Source organism: Lepisosteus oculatus, chromosome 9 (assembly GCF_040954835.1).
Source record: "Lepisosteus oculatus isolate fLepOcu1 chromosome 9, fLepOcu1.hap2, whole genome shotgun sequence".
NCBI lineage: Eukaryota > Metazoa > Chordata > Actinopteri > Semionotiformes > Lepisosteidae > Lepisosteus > Lepisosteus oculatus.
This window is the reverse complement of record NC_090704.1, coordinates 24,426,634-24,448,037: the sequence shown is the minus strand read 5'-3', so window position 1 is coordinate 24,448,037 and position 21,404 is coordinate 24,426,634. Positions and strand designations below refer to the sequence as shown.

At 38.0% G+C, this 21,404-nt stretch overlaps 1 pseudogene; it reads left to right on the top strand.

The window, feature by feature from the left end:
* The first annotated feature begins 15,474 nt into the window (after positions 1–15,474).
* Positions 15,475–19,078, top strand: LOC138241143 (hippocampus abundant transcript 1 protein-like; annotated as a pseudogene).
* Positions 19,079–21,404: the final 2,326 nt, after the last annotated feature.

Sequence of the window (21,404 nt, the reverse complement as noted above, 5' to 3'; positions counted from 1 at the left end):
GTTCGTTGTTTCCCATGTTAACATTTAGAAATTTGCAACCAAATTTTGAATGCCAGCACAGATGCAACTAATACAAATATACTGTTGTCTATACAGTATAGTAAAAATCTATTATAGATATAGGTTGTATGTATAGAAAAATATATACAGTACAGTATTTCTAATATATAAATGAAGCAAGAACAACAGAATACCAGTCTAACCAAAGAAATAGAATGGTCAGTATTGCATATTTTAAGTGGATCCCTTAATTTATAAATAATTAAGTGTGCAGACCCCTGTTTCATTCCAGAGGAGGCAGTGTCAAAGGGTTCTTTTGGCATCGAGTCTATGGTAGAAAGTGAAGTCACCCCCTTGGAACCTGGACAGCTTAATATTCTCTCAATCAAAACCTAGTGGGAGCTGATCTGAACATGTCAGGGAAGGAACAACTAAGCAACAGCTAGGACTAAAATTCAGGATTTACTGTACTGAAGGAACAAATTAACATATTTCTTTACATTTGTTCTTTAGTTATGACACTGTGCATTTTAACCTCAAGAAGCTATCTGGAAAAATAAAATGCATCCATTACATTCAGACATTACAAGCAGTGTACCTTACCTGTCCATATAAATTGTTATTGTTATTGTTATTGTTATTGTAAATTTTTAATTAAAAAACATTATGATAAAAAATAATTAGTGTGACATTGCTACTACATGGACAAAATACTAACTTTATTTTGCAATATTAAAAAATGGTGACTAATTAAAAATATATAGGCATCTTTTCTAGTGGCAGAACAATTAATCTATTTTAAAGCATATTCCTGTGTAAAAAAGATGGCCACCTAACCACGATTGTGTTCGTACTTTTTCAATTTACCTACTGAATGTCTAAAACTTGCTTAGGTTTTTAACTTTAATATGAGAGGCTTATAAAATAAAAATCACCGCAACAAAATAGCACATTGGAAATTATAAATCTTAAACTTCAATCTGCAACTGTTCCATAACACTTTAGCGAGTATGGTACAATTGTGTTCCTATGTGAAGCAAGATCACTGGTATTTTACATCATTGTGTTTTCAACAACAACTACTTGGTCAGGCGCAATGTATCTCACCAGTTTCATAGTGGGTACTGCATAATTGACACATAACAAATACAGTTAAATTCAGAAAATAAATAGTAATTCTTCATTGAAATGTGCAGAAATATGTCATGTTTATGTTTGTACCCTGTTAACTTCATAGAAATTAGACCTTAGAGAATTTAAAGATTCTGTGAAACATGCACTTTGACCAGAGGTGCCCAAACTTTTGCATACAACTGTATGTTGCTGCTGCATCATTCAGGACAAAGCCCAAAATGCGTTTTCAACACATTTGATGACTTAGTGTTACTTAGTTGTTACTGCCCTCTGGTGGTTGTTGATTGAAACATAACATCCATTCAAACACGACCAGACATTTCTCCCACTGTCAAAACTTCAGCTAAATTTCACATTTTATACTGGTGCCACAACATATTGTTTGTTATTATGATAGAAATGTGTTTTAATATGACTAATTTATTATTGTTGTTGTAATGCAGTATGATCAGAGTTATACATAAGTACAATACAACAGTTTATTTTTGCGAAGGTTCAGTTAGTGTATTTTGACTGCTGCTCTAGTCATTGTCAATATCAATATTCAAAGTCAATGTTCTAGTCATTACAACAAAGCCAGTCTATGGTAAACTATATCTAGGATTTGGAAAAATGCACATGAGCTAACACGAAAATGTGCACATGTACTGTACTGTTAACAGACTGATTCATGCATTTGCAAAGAGAGAAAAAGCAATTTAACGAACGCAGCTGGGGAAGTGAGTTAAAAATAGAAAACAGTTCCTCTTTAAACATTTACACATCACCATACTAAAATGATTAAAATAAAAACTTTCTGTACGCACTGATGCTTAACATACCACAACTGCAGCATGTAGGACTTACCCATCAGACAGCTGACTGATCAGAGGGACTTCATGAAACCAGTTGGAATCAGTAGTCACCTCTTCAGTGGAGTCAGGTGAAATATGAACTGACCCAAGAGAAAAGAATTATTGTCGCATTAGAATTCTCATGGCATGCATAAAAAAAGTGATCAATCCAATTAACATCCAAAAAAGGCAGAAAACATGTATTTATTCATAGATAAAATTAGGATGCTGATTAGGATTTATTTATCTGTTTACCCATATAATTTAAATAATTTTCACACCTTAGCTCACAACAATTTTACTGCACCAGACTGTGGCACAATGGCTGCCCAGAGATCCCCAGACTTAATTGGAACCTTCCTCAACCTTAACAGTAGATGTTACCAAGCTTTCAAAACCCAACACTTGTGCATTAATCATTTAATATTGATTAAATGACACAAAACAATTGACATGTTTTTATCTGAGTAAGCTATACAAATAAAACTGAATTTAATTAAACTGATTTTTTGGATTATATGTTCCATTGTCTTTCACAATATCTTTCACCCAATATCAGCACCCACTTAATTTCTCTGCAGCTGCATTGGAAAATTTGTCAAAACATAACGTTTTTCAAAACCTTTATTTTTTCTAGAAACAAATTAAAATACTGACCTTTGGTGATTTTAAAACTCTTCTCATTAGCAACGGTAACATCTCTTTTCTCCGTGCTAACGATCTCAGTAGAAGCTGTGCCACAGAGAAAACATCCTTTTAGTTGAATAGTCCTTTCAGATAGTTTAGATCAATATGTTGTCAACCTGCATCATTCCCTCTGGCCAACAAACTAAAACACATTAAATTGTGAACTAAATCTCAGTTGTACCACTGCAAAATATTGGATCTAGAAGCTTTCCCTATTTTCCAGACTGAAGTACTTCTTTAAAATATTGCCTTTTAATACTGTCTTGCATTTCTCTCTCAAAATCCTTCCTTTCCTGTAAACTCTCATTTAGCTTTTGCTGCAGGAGAGCAACCTTCCTTTCATATAATTCAAATGCCTGAGAATGACAGAAAACCTTTCACAAGTGGCTATTCTTTAAAGAAAAAGGAAAGCCTCTCAACAAAAGATGAAAAGGTCCATCTCATTGTTGAACATCTTGTATTAAAAAGCACATGTTTTTCCATTACTCTAGTATTTAATGACAAATGAACTAGCTTGCAACCCAACATGTTGCTAGTAGAAAACTTCCCGTCCATAAGGTCACATTTTAATTTAGTATCAGACAGAAGCTGTTGGGCACCACTGAAATTCCAGCTCAAGTAAAAACTACAGGAGACTCCGATCTCATCTCAATCTACAGCACCCTGAAGCTGGGAAGCTGGGTCTGGTCAGAGCTCAGAAGAAGAAAGGCTGGGTCCAACATTACTTGGATGAAAGACTCTGTGTGTAGTTCAGAACCTTGCAGGCTGGGTATAAGAGATTGAAGCAGCAATGTCTCTCCTCTAATGCTTAGGTAATGAAGAGGAGAGATCATCAACCACCCTCTTGGATCCTCTTGGGGAGATACCCCTGAGGGATACTTTAGAACAGCCAATTATGCAAAGCAGCATGTCTCTGGGATGTTACATGGAATTAAAATCCACAACACGCAGAATAAATGCCCCACAGGCAGGTGCCCAAGGCTGGAGATAAACCATGGGCTTTGGAGATGCAGTGCTATAACCATGAATTGAATGAGGTGCCAACATACCATGCTCATTGTGGTCACTGAGGATCCAAAAAGTATTCGTTTAGGTTATTAATTTAAACCTATAGGTGGTCATCTTGGAAATACAACAAAATATACCTGCAAGGTCAGTGTCAAGTCCGGAATTTGCATGAAGAAAAGTTCACCTTAAGAGGATGAATCCAAACATTCATTACTCCAGTAACTTTTTGTGCCTTCTAGCTCTGGTCTGTTTCTTCAGCTGGGCCTGTCGCACCTCCCTCCAGGCATCTTCCTCTATTCTCATATGTAAAGCCCTCTCTCTGATTTTCCACATCTGTAGAGCCGTCAGTGAAAAGGCAAAGCAGATGAGAAACAGCAGAAAGCTAGATTGTGTTGAGCACAAAACAGCTACGCTACTAGACATTTATATTTATATATGTCACCTGCTTATAGGTGGTACATTAATTATTGAGGATTCTGTTAGATCATGTGGAGCTGAATCTCTCCCCTTTTTACAATCTAGCAATTGAGGCTTTTGGGCATTTTTCAGCATATTAGGAGCATTCAGCAGCTGAATGTGGTCTGGGAAGCCCAAAGACAAAATAACTGGGAAAATAACATACCATACAGCAATGTACAGTGAGAATGTGAAAAAAAACAAGAAACATGATTAAACTGATGTAGAAAACCGATGAGGCTAAATACTATATATTGATAATGCTGGTGATTTGAAAGCTGATAAATCAATGAAAGGGGTGAATAAACTATGTGTTTTAAAAGTGAGTTAAGCTACAGTGTGGAATGTAAGATTCATAAAAGCGTATGAAAAGTGTCTGAAGTCTAAGTGTGACGATACAGTAACATGATTCACTAAGGGTATCCACTCTGCAGAAATCTGTTCGGCTGGAAGAGGCGTATAAAGTATAAGGTGAGAGAATTTTTTTAATTCGCATTTTGCAACATAAAATGCTTAATTACTTGTCAGAAAGAGAACATCTTTTAAAACAGTTATGCTAGAGATCCTGTTATCTTTTGCTTGCTCCCCAATCATGCTGTATTTACAGAGGTGTCACAAGGTCACTTGCCAGAGTGGATATAAATGTCTCTAATCAGTTTAAGATGCAGAAGGAAACCAGCTATTAAAGATCTGTCATCCAGGTGATGACCGGGAGCAGCCCTGGGTCAAAATAAATCAAACTGTATTCTCATACCTCATCCTGTCTGCTGTACTGCAGACCTCTCATACGCTGTATTTCACCACTGCATATCTCCTCTGTTTTCGGAGCTCCTGCCTGGTGCCTTCATAAACAACAACAGAAAAGAAAGCTTAATCCACAAGGCAATGTCAGACAGCAGCAGAGGAATTTGTGAATGTGGTATTTCCGTAGAGCAAATGTTCATCTTTTGGAAAACTTTGACTCAGTCAAGACTTCCACTTGCTTGCACAATTAATTAACTTAAGGCAAACCTTTACTTACAGTTGTATTCTTGACATCTAATGTTTAAGCATAACAGTAAAATATTTACACATATTTACAGCGAAACAAAAAAAAATGTGATACAAATACAACAAATCAGGAATCCAAAAGGCAGGAACTTGCTGTTAAAGAGTGAGGAGCTTCCATATGTTATTACCTGTCTCTGTTAGCCATAAACTGGTCTGAAATATTCTTGGATCCTTCCTCAAGGAGCCATTCCCTCACATCGGTGAAGCTGATATCCCTGGGAATCTCGTTCTGCTCCTGGAGCTCCAAGAACTACTTCACTATTGTTTTCTGAAAGCCAGCACAGCCTTTTGCTAGAGTGCCACACTCCCTTCATTGCAAGGTTCTCCTAAGCACTATTATAGCCGAGTGTGCACTTCAAAACCAACACTGATTTTTTCCATTAGATTTTTAATTTGAACTCACACCGATAGAATGTGTTTGCATATGTATAAGAGTGAAGGCTGAGCTACTGTAGTTTGTTGATCTAAACATTTCAATTTAAGATGTATATCTTGGATACAGTGGTTAACCTTGTTATCTCGCAACACTGGGGCCAGGGGCTCTATTCTGAGCCTGAGGTGATTTGTCTGTGTGGAGTTTGTATGGTCTCCCCATATTCACATGGGTTTTTCACGGTTTGCTCTGGTTTGCTCCCACAGTCCAAAGCCATACTATACTGGTAGAAAAAAAGGTGTCTAATTGGTTCTAGAGTGAATTTGTGTCTGTGTGTGTCTTGCAATGGACTTAATTCTGGTCAAGGGTGTATATCGTCTTAAGCCCGTTGCTTTCTGGGATAGGCCCCTGCTCCCTGCAGCCCTTAGATGAGGCGGTTAGATTAGATGACGTGGATGGAAAGGGATGGATGGAAGTTCAAGTCGTTTTTCAGCCTTGTCTGGCAAAGAAGACTTATAAATTCTGTTTTGGACTACACACAAAAGCTGCCTGTATTAACATGTGTTTGGAAAAATACATTTGTTTGCACTGAAAATGGATTAAAGTCTACAGCGCAGTACAGATAAGCAGTGAATGCTCCGATTCGGGTGGTACAATTAGTGGTTTACCACAAAGAAAAACATCCAGATATATTGCCCAGCCTCAATGAATAAAAAAACTATCTTTTTTTAACTCTGTTATCGTGAACAGAGAAGACTACAAGGCGACCTGTTTCAAATATTCAAAATCCTCACAGTCAAGTCTGCTTGTTGAACGCTGACTTCTTTCAAGAAACAGCTGGATGAGACTCACAGACCAATTAACAAGTAATTACCAAACAGGCTAAAGAGCTTCCTCTCATTCGTAACTATTCTTATGATATGAAACCCATATCCTGCATGCAGAAAGGACTATATGGGCTATAAACAACACAAAGTATCATGAAAAGATGTACAGTATGGCTGAACTAACAAGAAGAAGCTAAAATAGGCTAGAGCAGTGACAAACATAAGCAACAACATCATCAGCGTCAAAACACTAAAACAGAAATGAGCTTCATAGCAATTAGAGAAGAAACTGAAAGAAAACATTGAAATTGATCCTTAGAATACAAACACAGTCAAGGTAGAGACTTCCTTGAAGATGACATGATGACAGCAGTATATTCAAAAGTGCATAATGGAGAGATCTTATGGAAGCCTTCATCTAGAAACGTTACTGATTGCGGGCTGGATAAAGGCAGAAGTCTATGATGAAGAGTCAGAATCAGATGGACGGTTGTTTAAAAACATCACACTTACCTGTTTAGTCACATAATTTTTGTCATACTGCAACTTCACATTGCTAAGGTAGTTATGATATTGATTGTATTCTTTCAAAGAGCAGAGGACCTGAAAACAGACAAAACATGTTTCAAGTACTGTCTAGGAGGTTAAATGTTTTTATTTTTATTTTACAAATCTAGAGCACAGTCAAGTACTCTGTGTTTGAATATCTATTGAGCATAAGGACTTTAGCACAAACCATAGGCCTGCTTTGATTACATCTACTATTACATGCTTTGATTACAACCAAAGGCCTGCCCACCGAATACATCTATGCTGGAGTGCAGACATGAGTTAAATCACGCTACTGGAAACTATTACAGCTAAATGAGCTAGAACCTGGTCTATTTTTTTTGACAACACCTCACTCCTTCACCGTACCAAAAAAGCCTCATTCTTTGCACAAACTCCAAACAGCCTTACTTTCTTCTGCTCATTGATTAAGCCTCTGTTCTGCAGAGACTCCTGCATGCCCTTGCGATGGTAATAGGTGCGCAGGTGGGGGTCATGGAGGCTGTTGTACTTCGAATCCAAAAGGAAACCGTGGGGATCAGTCAGAGTGAAGTCAGGAGATGGCTGGTGCAGCTGAAATAGAAGGTAAGTATTTTATTAAAACATGATATGTATAGGTAAACACAGATATGTATCCCCCTATGTTTCTGAACATAAAAATGAGAATGTTTTTTTTCTCCCCCCTCCGAAGGCTGTCGCCAGTTTCTTGGAAGACTACTCCAGAATCGCTGTTATCATTTTTTTCTATGTTCTTGAAAATCAAATTCCAATTTCTCAGTCATTGTAGCCAACTAAAAATGACTACATTGCAAAAAGACAGTAAGCACAATAAGCTTTAAGGCATACAGTACAGCTGAATTTCAATAATGTGATCAATATACTGCGTCTAGAAAAATATATAACCTTACTCCTGATGTTATATGCACAAAGATGTCAAGGGAAGACAGTTTGCTTACAGTTTTATCATTACAGCAACCACATTATACTAACACACACAGAAATGTGTTAATGTGTCCCAGGTATCATTTCATATTATACAATTTTACATGTTGGTTTACCCTTAAAAAGAAAGAAAACCATGAATAAACATGTCATTTTTTACAATTTAAATGTTTGGATTTAAATAAGAATAAATGTATTCATGCTTTTCATTTTAGGTTACACTTACTTTCTCCGAAAGAGCAGTCCTGCAAAATTGAGGTTTAGACCCTGGGATTAACGGCAGTTTAGTGCCGATGGGTCTCTCCAACAGCTGCTGCTCTCCCTGCAGTGCATACAGCATGGTATAGCAGCCCTGAAACACAGAACATAGCTATCATACCTCACAGAACCACAGCCAAAACGCCAGAAAAAACAAGCAGAGCTGATGGCAGAAATGATTTCATCTGTCACAGAGTGAAATAAAATGGGTGTGGGGGCAACAGCAGGTATCAAGGACAATGTTGACTTTGCATAGAAGTTTGTATAGAATGACCAGTGACTTCAATGAGGGTGGTAATATGTGTCTTTCTTTGTTCTGGGGCTTCCTACTGATAAAGATGCTATTGCAAACATTGTTAATTACCACACAGTTCAGAGAAGACACATGGCATGTCAAAACTGGCCTAGCCGAGCCTCAGACCGAGGAGGTAGATCTAGAACATAACAATTCTAGAAAATCTAGAATGTTCTAGAGCAATCTTACACCTGGCCATCTGTATATAGCCATTTGATCAATGAGCCCCAAGAAGTTAGCTCTGCTTACACCCAAAACTATCAACCCCCCCCCAAAGAAAGGTAGGGGGGCTTTAATAACCCCAGTGACAGAGCCAGAGCACACAGAAACAGAAGAAACAGGAATAACCAATTTGTACCACAGCACCCAGGAGAGGGTTTGGACACCAGGGACTCTCTACAGTGAGCAAGGGAGGAAGGCTTTAGCATTGTCTTCCTCCCCTCTCTACTCAAAAAATTGACTCAGAGACAAATGGGGGGGGCATATTAAAAAACGGACTCAGCCAGGACTGAGGAGGATCCCTAAGACTACACAGAGTTTCTTTGCTATGACAGAAGCAGGCACACCAGGTCTCCAACTGGGGCTGGGTTTGGGAGAATATTTGCAGCTGGACTTTTCCTTTGGAACTCTGGTTTTGGTAACTGGGGTCAAATGGGGCTCTTGAGCTGGTCTGCAATATGTTCTGTGAGTAAGTAAGTACCTCTGGTGGATAAGTTGTAATATTTGTTCTGTGGATTAGGCTATAATAGATACTGGAATTGCAAAGTACTGTAATACAAATGGAAATTATGTAGGATGACTGTGTTCTCTGGTCTGTGGATGCACTAGTGGTTCTGGAAGATAAAAAGAACTTGTTGCTGGGGGAAAAGGTCGTTAGAATTGCTAGGTGGCATAATCAGCTACAAAACTAACTTTTAAAAGCAGTCCCTGCATTTAAGGGCCACGGTTCCTGACATATCTTTTTATAGATAGGTAAGAAGAGTTACCCTAGGGTGTTCAGAGGGCTAAATCAGTTCATAACATTCTTTTTTTTTTCTTCTGCACAAACGAGTTGATTCTCTAAGTCTGTTTAGAGTTTTAGATTGGGAAGGCATATTCTCACCCGAGACATTTTAAGACAACAAAAGAAAAGTACAGTACGTATATTCCCATAAAATACAGAACACATAGCTGGAATTTTTAAAATCACGTTCCATTTATTTTACCTTCTAGAGCATTTAAAACAGTATTAGAAATATTACTACGAGGTGTACGTTTTAACTGTTTTACTAAACCTTACATTTTAAAGCTAAACTAATGCTGATTTTTTTACGATTCACTACCTAAAAGTTCAAATATTTAAAAGTATGGATAGTACACTCACAGCTCCAGATCCCGGTTTCTTTCTCTCCATTTTAACCCTGATCTCGTTCCATTAATCCATTAATCAATTAATCTATTTTGAGAAAACAATTCCGTCGTGTTCGTGAGCGTTTAGACTTTATTTTGTATAATTCGGACTTGAGCATAAACCACTGTATAACCAAAATGTTGTCTATTATAACGTCAGATCTGCAAAGCAGTTGCCTTATCTGACGTATCCAGCATGTACAAGTTAAGTAAAGACGTCATTAAAAGCTGCAGCAGGGAAGCTACAGTATTCGTCCCAGGACGGACTTGTTTTTTTATATATATTTATAATTAGGTTTTAATTAGAAAATCCAGACAAAAAGGCGATGTCCGATTTAATGTTTAATTTGAATGTCGCCATTCTAACTCAAAGCCTTCACGGTATCAAACCTGTGTGGTCACACGTCCCAAACAGTCTGGCTCTGCCAGTGGAGCCTAGAGACCCCAAAATATAACACACGGTTTGCCTTTTAATAATTTACACCTATAATAATAATAATAATAATAATAATAATAATACAAAGTAATAAACACTTGTTTTAAAAGCGCGGACTGATTAGTCATTTGTACAGAGCAACATAACAAGACAGTGGCCACAGTACATACGGAAATCTCCAACTGTACTATATTTAAAAACTATATCTTTTTTCTGTATATCAAGACCTAGTTTTCAGTGACTACTGCGATGTGCCCTTCCATTTCCTAACTTTGTTATAGAAAGCAAGTGGAGCTGCTGAAGAAAATATCCTAAAAATAACTACTTTTTGTAGTGTTCGTAATGTGACGAGGGGTCCGGTTCACCTTCAGACTTAATTTCCTATAGAAGTATATTGTATATACAGTAGGTTTTATAGTCTTATAAACCCTTTTTTTAAAGCGTTTTATAATGCTACTCTTGCACTCTGCTGTCTCCTAGTTCCTTTCAGTTGGGCTTCACCGGTGAAATAAGGATGAAAACACCCTCTCTCTGCCCAGTCTTGCTTTTTGGCGGTTGATGTGTCTGTATGTGTCTTTTCTAGATATGTCTAAAACGACACCTAATATGCAGGAAGAAGCTGTTAAATTGGAAAGATGGTATCTGTAGCTGGGTAGCTGCAGAAAGGGATTGAAAACGTACAGACATCATTTTGGGTGCGACGGTAGGATGACGTCACAGCGGAACGGCCATTTCACGAGGTTCTTAATTCCTCAGTCTCGAGATGCGTTCTGGTTGTTTTCGGTTTGGCTGAAGGTATTTGTACGGTAGCAATGCCGTGCTTTAAATTTCATACTTGGTTATTTAAGATCCTCGTTTATATGAATACACTATATTTATGGTATATAAATTAGTTATTTCTGGATAATCACTTCAGGAGCTCACTTTATCCCCTGAACAGTAGTCACTGTAAATATAATTTGTCTTTTATTTCCCAAAACAATTCAATATTTCCCACTGTACTGCATACAGTATTTAGCTTTAAGTTTTTCCTTAAAATAATTGGTAAAGAAATTTCTCACTTTTCAACCACTTTTCATCTGTAGCTCCGAGGAACTGCTGGTATAATGGTGAACAATGCGTGACAGACTTTGGGATCCTTTGGGATGGAAAAGAAGTGTAGAAATGCAATTTTAATCATGGTAAATTATGGTATTGTAGCCATTTATAGTTATACAGGTGTTGTCCTCAATATTCTCAGTCACAGCAGCATGACACATGGAATATTACCCATCCATTGTCTAATCACTTGATCCAATTCAATGCTGTGGAGAAGGGCTCTGCAATTACCAGAGGTCAGTTTCTTCATTTCTGTTGCAGTGTGAGAGCAAAGAAAATTACAGTCATCAACAATTATACTGCTTATCTGTTTAGTTGCAAGAGGATTATCCTTTCTTTTGGACATAATCTGCATTCGGATTTGTGACCAAAAACCGAGGTCCTGACTCTCTCTGGTCATTAAAAATCCCAGGGCGTTTCTCGAAAAGAGTAGGGGTGTAACCCTGGCGTCCTGGCCAAAGTTCCCATTGGCCCTTACCAATCATGGCCTCCTAATAAATCCCCATCTATGAAATGGCTTCATTACTCTGCTCTCCTCCCAGCTGATGTGTGGTGAGTGTTTTGGCGCACTATGGCTGCTGTCGCATCATCCAGGTGTATACTGCACATTGGTGGTGGTGGAGGGGAGTCCCTATTACCTGTAAAGTGCTTTGAGTGGAGTGTCCAGAAAAGCGCTATATAAGTGTAAGCAATTATTAATTATTATTATTACTAGCTGACTAGTGACTAGTGACCTTATTTTAGCCTGGAAGAGATACATTATGATCATTTAATACTGGCAAATATTCTTGTAGCACAAGGGAAGCGGTACAAACATTAGATTTCCACTAGGGGGAACAGTAGGTTTTTGGACTAAACTGTCCTGCTTTGGCAACACTATATTTATGGTATATAAATTAGTTATTTCTGGATAATCACTTCAGGAGCTCACTTTATCCCCTGAACAGTAGTCACTGTAAATATAATTTGTCTTTTATTTCCCAAAACAATTCAATATTTCCCACTGTACTGCATACAGTATTTAGCCTCTAGAATTTAATTTGCTCAATGTTAGTCTTGAAGCATGTAGTTAGTACTGTGTAGGTACTATCATTTAACAGCATTCATGAGATACATTCAAACAGAATATTAATTCCATATATTCAATTGAATCTTTCAAAGAGAACAACCATTTCCCTGCGAAATTAGGCTTTTCTCTGTCACTTCTCAGGTGGCTCTGACAATCAGCTGCCGTTAAATTGTGGCTGTGGGCATCTGTTTCAATGGAGTTTCTACTCCCTCTTTAAGTGTGATATTAGAAATACATATTTTTTGCTCAAAAACGTCTTTTTACAAATTAAATATACAGCTATAAACTAATATGATGTTTCGACTGTGAAGCCTTCTTAAGGTCTGTGAGACACACCTGAAGAAGGCTTCACAGCCGAAACTTTGTGTTTTCTCGGTTCTCTTTTCAGCATGGGATAAACCTATTGTTCCTTTACAGACTACGCATGCTGACACAGCTACCCATCTGCACTGCTATAAACGAATATAGCATACAATGGCATTTAATTATAACAACTTATACTTAAAGAATCTTTTGTTTTTAATCCACAGCATAATATTACATTATGAAAGACAGTTTCGTGCAGGAAAAAAAAGCACCTTTACATTTACCTTTATTTATATAAAAACTAGACTATTGTCTAAAATAGTGTAAATTGGTAAATTGTGCCATGAAAAGTTCATTTTTCAGTTTCCACTGTCTACATTCCCGGGCACGGCTTATATGTGCGTTAATATTTACCTATCGGATTAGCAAAGGTTAAAATGACACAATTGAAACAGGGTGAGGAAATGTGCACAAACTCCTCTGACATGCTCATGAGAGAGAGTCTTTCCCCTCTTGACATGCTTTGAGCTTATAAAAGAGAGATAACCCACTGGAGAAGAACACGACTGTGAGTGACATCACTGTGAGGTCATAGGCATTGAGCAGGTCAGAAAATCAAGACTTCAAGGGGAAACTCAATACTACCCAACATTAGAGACATTCCTATTTTTTCAAGTGCCATCTTGATAATGGTTTAAGTTCCTCAGATATTTTTTAACTTCAGCTAGGCGTATGGCCTTTGACTTAAAAATCAGTAAATCGTTAAGGAATGCTGGAAGGTTTAATAGAATTAAGATATTCTTACCAGATCGAAACACCAGCATGGCACTGTAACCTTATTCTTTATAGAAATGTGACCATAAACTCTCTCTTTTAAACTGTACAGGCCTATTACAAAGCCAGTCAAAGTGGACAGCTCCACAGAGTAAACAGTCATAAAATCCAATGCTTCAAGTTGATCAATAATGTAGTAACTGTACTGTATATGAAGATGTGGTGATTGTTTTTATTTAACCTTAACCACCTGTTCTGAAAAGCATAGGTTGTCTTGTGTTTTGGAATACGTAGTCTGTGGTGTTATTGATTTAGCTAGTAAAAATATATATTTAATATTCATCCATTGCGTGGTTTCTGTGTAAAGTGCTGTCAGCATTACACTATTAATTTATTACAAAACTGCTGTGAAAACAAACTGAATGATTATGTTTAAAAGACACTGGAGATCACTTGGATTTGCCATATTTTGAGAAAAGTGTAGCGTTGAAAGCTAATACACACGTGTAGTTGGATATACCTATCCATGGGTGTATACTGTTAACTCCAAGGAGTCGGATTTGAGTCATAAAATCAAAATACAGCATAACCATTACATTATTAAACTGCGCGATGTCATTACTCCTGATAAACAAACCCTTTAGCCGCATCCACAGAAACAGAAGTCGCAGATATGTGCCGAACAGGAATACTAGTATCAATATAATGTGCTTGATACGAACTGCCTAATGGGGCCACAGGAATAATTGAAGGCAGGTCAGATCCAGCACTTTTATTACAAACAAGCCTTTAAAGAAACACAAACAGAATGTACTTTTATGATTTGAAATAATTGTATATCGCCTCAGCAAAAATAATTTGACTTTTTTCCCCCCCTCCACTTTAGGCTTTGACTGTATAGGTTCAAAGTTGTTTCCTGACTTTTGGATCTTAAGCAACAGTGAGGGTCATATATTCAGTACTTCATTTAAAAAATGTTTTTTAGATGCATGACTTTCTCATGATAAATATCCTTTCTAAATACATTTCACTTTTGCTATTAAGGTCAGTACTGAATAGTTTAAGAACAAGTAAAGGTTTATTCCATGCTGAAAAGAGAAGAAAAGAAACAAGAACTGACACCTGAAGAAGACTCTACAGCTGAAACATTGAGTTTCTTTTCTTCTCTTTTCAGCATGGAATAAACCTTTACTTGTTCCTCTGCAGCCTATGCGTGTTGACGCACTACCTACTTGAGCTACTGCAGAGTTTTCTTACATATTACTTACCACCATTTGCTTTGACTTGGAAAAACTATGCAGTAAATTTTGAAAAACAGCCCTTTGTCTATTTCTGCCAGCCACGTGTTACTGGCAGTCCTCAAATGTGTCAACTACTGTGAGGAAGGCCTTCCACACTCCAGGCCTGCTTGTGCACACAGCCCCGCCTCCTCTTCTCGTTTGACCGATCTCTCGGTTCGTGTCCGCGATGCAGGTCCAGTGCTGACCCCCACCCTTCGTCACACACCACTTGGAGTGGTCCACCATGATGCTGAAAGGCCTGGCCTCTGGCAGCTGCATAGTCTTCACGTTGTACACCTTGTGCGCCACAGAGCAATTTGACGGCAGAGGCTGATGAAGCTTCCCCCAGCTTTTGGCAAAGAAGTCGTCTCCTAAATAGTTAACCAGCAAACCTGAGTAGAGATCTGAAATGGAACAGTGTCACAGGTTCCATGTTAGAATCTGTCCCAGGCACACTTTCTACCCAACCAAAAACAGGAAGTGCACTACAGTAGCTACCAAAACGTCAAACTGAAACTGAGAACAAGTGAATGTGTATTTCTCCCCCCTCTCAGGGGTGGATGCAATAAGAGGTTCTCTTTAATGAAATCATAGCTTCAGTTTAGCATTCCTCACAGAGCAGTAACACTGAAACACAGGTAAAACATGAGGTTTTCTCAGCAAACATGTGGCTCAACAAGGTAAAAAAGTATTGATTTCTTGCCTCTTTATCTTCACAGACTGTAGTCTTGAGTTTACTGATGCGGTCCATTGGGAACAAGAACACTATTTTACTTGGCCTGGGCTTCCAGATTCTGCAACTTGCTTGGTACGGCTTTGGATCAGAACCCTGGTATGTGCCTTGTATTCTGTAGGAGTAGAAAACCCAGGAGCTTTTCCTAACAGACACTGTAGGTCACAGATCATCAAACATAATTTGTTAACCTTTAATATCAGTCCTATTCTGAGTTATTTAAAATTATTAAGCAGGTACTGTCACTATTAAACCAAACATTTAATCTTATAAACCTGAAATACAGTCGCTGTTTTATGCATATTTCTAGTTTGATACTAGTTTTCCTTCTTGGTTTCTCCTCAGGATGATGTGGGCTGCTGGTGCAGTTGCAGCTATGCAGCTATACCTTCCCAGCAGTCAGTGCTCTTGTATCCAGGACAGCTGAAGCAGACCAGCAAGGTACCCAGGGCAAGAAAAAGTTGCTTTGTACAGAAACTCAGCTGTTGGTTTCTGTCATCCATCTGAAAATGAAAGCACTATGTATTTCTTGTACTTGTAATCTTGCAACTTCTCTGTTATGCCACAAAGCTGTGTCGTGAAGTCAGACAGATCTATTCTTTCACCCATTTGGTTTGACAGTTCTGTTTGAAAAGCTCATAAATATCCAATGCTCCATCCACTAAGAGAGAGCTCAGTAGTCTTAAGTGTAATGGCTAGATTAGAGGGCATCCAGTATGTTTCTTGATTGTCACAAAATTGGCCTGTGAAACTAATTAAATTAGCTTAAGCTAGTAATTAGTTGTTAATACAGTAACTAGGAGTTTTAGGGATCTAAAACCCAGAAATCTTTTTGGCCTTGAGAGCTGGAGCAGAAGATCTTGTCTTGATCGTTGCACTAGCTAATCTAATGTTTGTGCTGTGCTTGTGCGTTCTTAGCTCTCCCTGCTCATTAGAACTGGCGAGACAGTGAAGAGAAGCACAACATGTTTGCAGTCAGTCAGTGAGGTTAGGTGCAATTTTAGTCAGGGGGCTGTTCCATGTCTTGTCCTGTGCTAAATGCCAGCATTGGGGGTTAAGACTTTTTAAAATAAACTAAAATGTACCCTACATGTTTGTCCTGTACGTATCTTCATGTGATCCTGCTAGATTTCTGCTTACCTAAGTCTTCTTGTGAATGGTGTGTGGAAGGCTGACGGTCTCGTTCTCTTAAAGGTGTGGTTCAGGGGATGATCACTGGGATTCGAGGGCTGTGTAATGGCCTGGGACCGGCGCTGTACGGGTTAATTTTCTCCATATTCCATGTGGAGCTTAATGAACTCCCAGTGAGTAACAGTGGCCTAGGAGCTGAGTCTGAATCATCACATCACTCTCAACACAATCATCAGGTAACGTACAGTGTCCAGCTTCATGGAATTGTCATTGAAACTCGTCATCTTTAGGTTTGGGTGTCAGTCTCTCAGAATTATGCTCTGGAATGTGAAATGTAGTCAAAATGGTATATGGTGAAACAAATATGAAACCAGACAGGTAGGATTTTGATGTTCAGTTTCTATGTAACCATAGAACTTGTCTCTATCTTATAAAAGGGAATATCATTCTTCGCAGGACATGTTACCTGTCATGCCAGTATCCCAGAGGAGTCTTTCATGACTTGCAGTACATTGTAAGAATGGTTAGGTTAACACACTTGGATGCAGATTTTGCTGTTGATCTTCAGATACTTTTAGTGAGGCACTAACATTTTTTTGCAGTTGATGTTGGCCAACTAATAGCTGGTATCAGGAGTTATAAATGTGATGTCTGTGGAGTGTATGGGTACAGGTCACACTCTCATGGTCCCCCTGTGCAGTCTTACCTAAACTGTGGTCAAGTGAGTAGCTGCGTTGGTATGTGTTAGCTGCAAGGAGACATGTATTGGTTAATCCCAGCCTGAAAAACAGGGGTAAATCCAACATTTCAGCTGCTGAGACGTCTTCAGGGGATATTTCATTTCACATAGCACATTGAATGTCTCAAGATTAAGATATATAATACCCCTAAAAATCCTGGGTTTGGCGGGCTTCATTCTGCACTTTTTAATTACCGTCCCTTTGTGATTTATTTCTGTCCACGCAGAGTTCAATAATCCCTGGTCCTCCGTTCCTGTTTGGGGCATGTGCTGTGCTGCTCGCCCTGCTGGTGGCGCTGTTCATCCCTGAGCACACTAACATGGCCCCGCGGAGCAGCACCTGGAAGAAGCATGTCAGCCCACAGCCACCCCCACAACCCCCTGGCACCTGGGGAGGCCAAGGAGCCACTCTTACAAGACAGCAACGTATGACCGCTGTTGCTTCTCAGGCGGTTTCTAGATACATCATTCTGCCATTTTTTATTTATTTATGGAGATGCCAGGTAATGGAAATTCAACACGAGTGTTAAGAGTACCATTTTGTAATATATTTAAAAATTGTCCAAAGGCACTATTGCAATAGCTCTATTTATTGAATTCAATATAGTTAGAGAGGATTTTTTATACATTTTTGTCATAAATTCTACATCGGCATGGCTTACCCAGGGACTTGTGCCTTGTAGAACTGGAATGTTACTGAACACAGTGTGTTTGTCAGTCATCCTGCTTTGAAGCGGTGTGATAATATGGGTTGAAGTGCAATCGGTTCACTAGAGAACACTCAGCCCATTAAGAGCTTTACCTCTTTTTCTCTTTTGACCCAAGACAGACTTTATTAAAAGTCAGAATGATGTACAGAAAAAAGTGGTGTGGCCTCTTAAGCTTGTACATGACAAGGCCTTAATAGATGCTCTTGGGTGCAAAAGCAACATGCAGTGGGTCAAGAACAGTTCATTCTTTTGCGGCTTTGTTATCATTGAAAAGTGAAAAGGACTTGGAACTTCGCTTGTTCTACACATCTTCATTTTTCTGTTCATATCAAGCAGTTGCAGCATGCAGTGCTGTCTCAGTTTCTGACTACCTTCCCATTTTCACAGTTTCAGTTGCAAGTAAGCTTCTGCCCACCAAGAGGGTGGGGATTGCTGGGGGCTCATGTAGTTTGTGTCTCAAGAACCTTTATCTGAACATAGAGCTAGGCGTTGTGCAGCATCATGCAACTGTGAAGCTCAAGACAAAGTGCACAGGACCAAAAAATATGCTGTTCAAACTAGGGCATAGTAGTGACAAGATAATGACCTGGTGTGAATATGCCTTTTTTGAACTGTTATATTTATTAGAGGGCCTCAGAATATGAAATGAGTTTTGTGGCCTCAACTTGAAAGACGTGCATTTTTCTAAGTGGCCTTTTTCAGTAAGGATATTCGCAAGAACATGCTAATGTACCAAATAATAGAACATCAGATGTGAAATTCTCTGAAATATTTTTGTGTGCTCAATATATTTGAATGATTCCTTGAAAGATATTACTAGCGTGTAAAATATCGTAAGCTCAAATGTTTTTATTTTCCTTTCCGTTACGTACTGTGGTTATTACACTGCTTCACTGCCTTGTTTTTCTTTTAACCTTCAAGAAGATACTGTCATGGACACAGTTCTAAGTGTTGTAAATATAAAAGAGGTAAAGTTCAATAAAGTGGATTATTTTAATGTATGCAAGATGTATTATTTCATCTTAGTACTGTGTAACTCCCTTCCCTTCTTAACTTCAAAACATGCTCTGACTTTAGACATCTCAAAATATGATGCAGGATTCAACATTTGGATAATAACTGCTCCAGCAAGGTCTCCAGCTGTTGATTTAAGAATGCCTGGAAAATCTGTTGCATTGTGGTTCCTGATGACTAGAGTTGTGCACCTCAACCTTTTAAAAGTGTTCATATTTCTGTAATTGGGCCGAATATATAGTAGCTACAGGACTCTCACAAGCTTAGTTGGGCTCATCACTACCAGAATGGATACTGTGATGGGCTCAGTGGAGTAGTGGCACCACCCCGCATAGCTTCAGGTCTGTGCAAGAACACTGCCTTGATGAACAGATGAAGAGTGATGTCTGTGAGCGAGGAAGGTTCTCTCAATCTGACCGGCACTCCTTTAGTCCACATCAACAACTGCAACCTGCTGCCTCTTTATGGAGAGTGTTAATACCCTACTATAATGAAAACAGTAATTACAGGTATACAAAATATAAGACATGGCAGACTAAAAGCAAGAGAAATTCAAAGCAGATTTTAATTAGATGGATTAAGCAGTTTGAAAGAGGCAATTTGGTGCTGCTTTTAATTACACTGGTACTGTGTATGATTAAAAAGGTTGTGGCTTTTCACAGCGTTGGATTGGTTTTCCTAGAGTCTCAAACTGCTGCTTTTCCCAGAACATAATCCAAATAGTACAAGAGTTCTTTCCTTCTACTGATATTCAGCAAATATAAAAGCACAGCAATCGCTGACTAAATAGAGTGGTTGTCTTCCCTTGTCCTGGAAGAACCCAAGGTCTTAATCACAGGTTAGCTGAGTTCTGCTGAATTCTATTTTTTTGTGTCATATTTGTAAATTTGCTTTCAACTATTAATACTCAATAAGGAAGCTGTTTAAGCTGTTTAGAAGCTGTATTAATTAGTAGTTAGAAGCTGTATTAATAAATAGTACAGTACTATTAAATTCACGTGAAGCTAAAACCATACTGCAATACTTAGAATATCTAAAAACTGCAGGATTCAGAATTCTAAAGCTCAAATTACACAGTGGAGTAAAAAGTAACATTATGTTACTATACCTTAGATTTCACACAATATTAACTTTGCTTGTATTTAACTGCAATGTCCAGCAAAATCAGTCTTGATACAAAAAATGAGTGTAGATGCTGGATGTTTTCAGCGTGGAAAAAATATTTGAATATTAATACTATGATGTGCATATTGGACAATTCTATTTTAGTAGTTAAACCTTTCAGCTTTTTGGAATATTTCATTTTTACGTGTATCGCTTAAAGGAGTCTAATGTTTAAATGTTGGAACTCAATATTTTATGAAGCACTACTGCTCAATATAGGTGTAGGTTTTCAAAAATGTAGATCAATATGGTGTATATAATATGTTTCCATTTTTATTAAGTGTCAAAAATCCTTTTGGTAAATGTAACATCCCTCAGGCTACAAAGAAATTAGATATAATCACATATAGAAGCAGGATATGCACAGAGAAATAGAAAAGAACAACTTTGAAGTATCATCTGAAAGTTTATTTTACATACTGTGCAAAGAATTTGTAATCAGTTAACAGGAAAAAAAAACATTTAAAAACATATAACTGTCTTTCTAAGGCATTTATTGCCTTAAAACAAATGACATTTTTGTGGCTTGATATAAAAGATTAAATAAAAATACATAACATTGTCATCATTCTCTGTAAAAAATAGTTTCATAACTTTTTTTTTAACTTTAAATAGGCTAATAAAATAAATAATTTGTACACATGTGTACAGTACCAATCAGATGAGATAATTATGCATTTACAAAGTATGATGCAAAAGTTAAGGAAAAACCCTTATTGTACTGTAAAATCTGGTAAGGTTAACCAGAAATAGCCTGCTTTTGTCTATATTATGAATGAATTATGAGGCAAAACAATGGATTTTCATTCAGTAATATTCCTTCCACAACATGCTAAATGGAGCCATGCACCCTGTCTGAGTCCTGCATGGTTGACTTTTCTTGTATTGTGTATTGAGATGCAATAAAATGGTTAATTGTAGCCGTAGTGCAAGAAGATGTTTAGTGCTCCCACTGCTGGCAGAGAGAAGCAGAGATGGAGAGAAACGTGCTGCTACACTGGTAGAGAAACATACAGTACTTCCCCAAAATCAGAACAGCTATCAATCCTACTGGGGAATAAACCTCCAAATAGTTTAGTTTAGTAGATTTATTGTACTAGATTTGTCGATGTTTAGTTAAATATTAATGCTTTGGCAATACTGTAATCC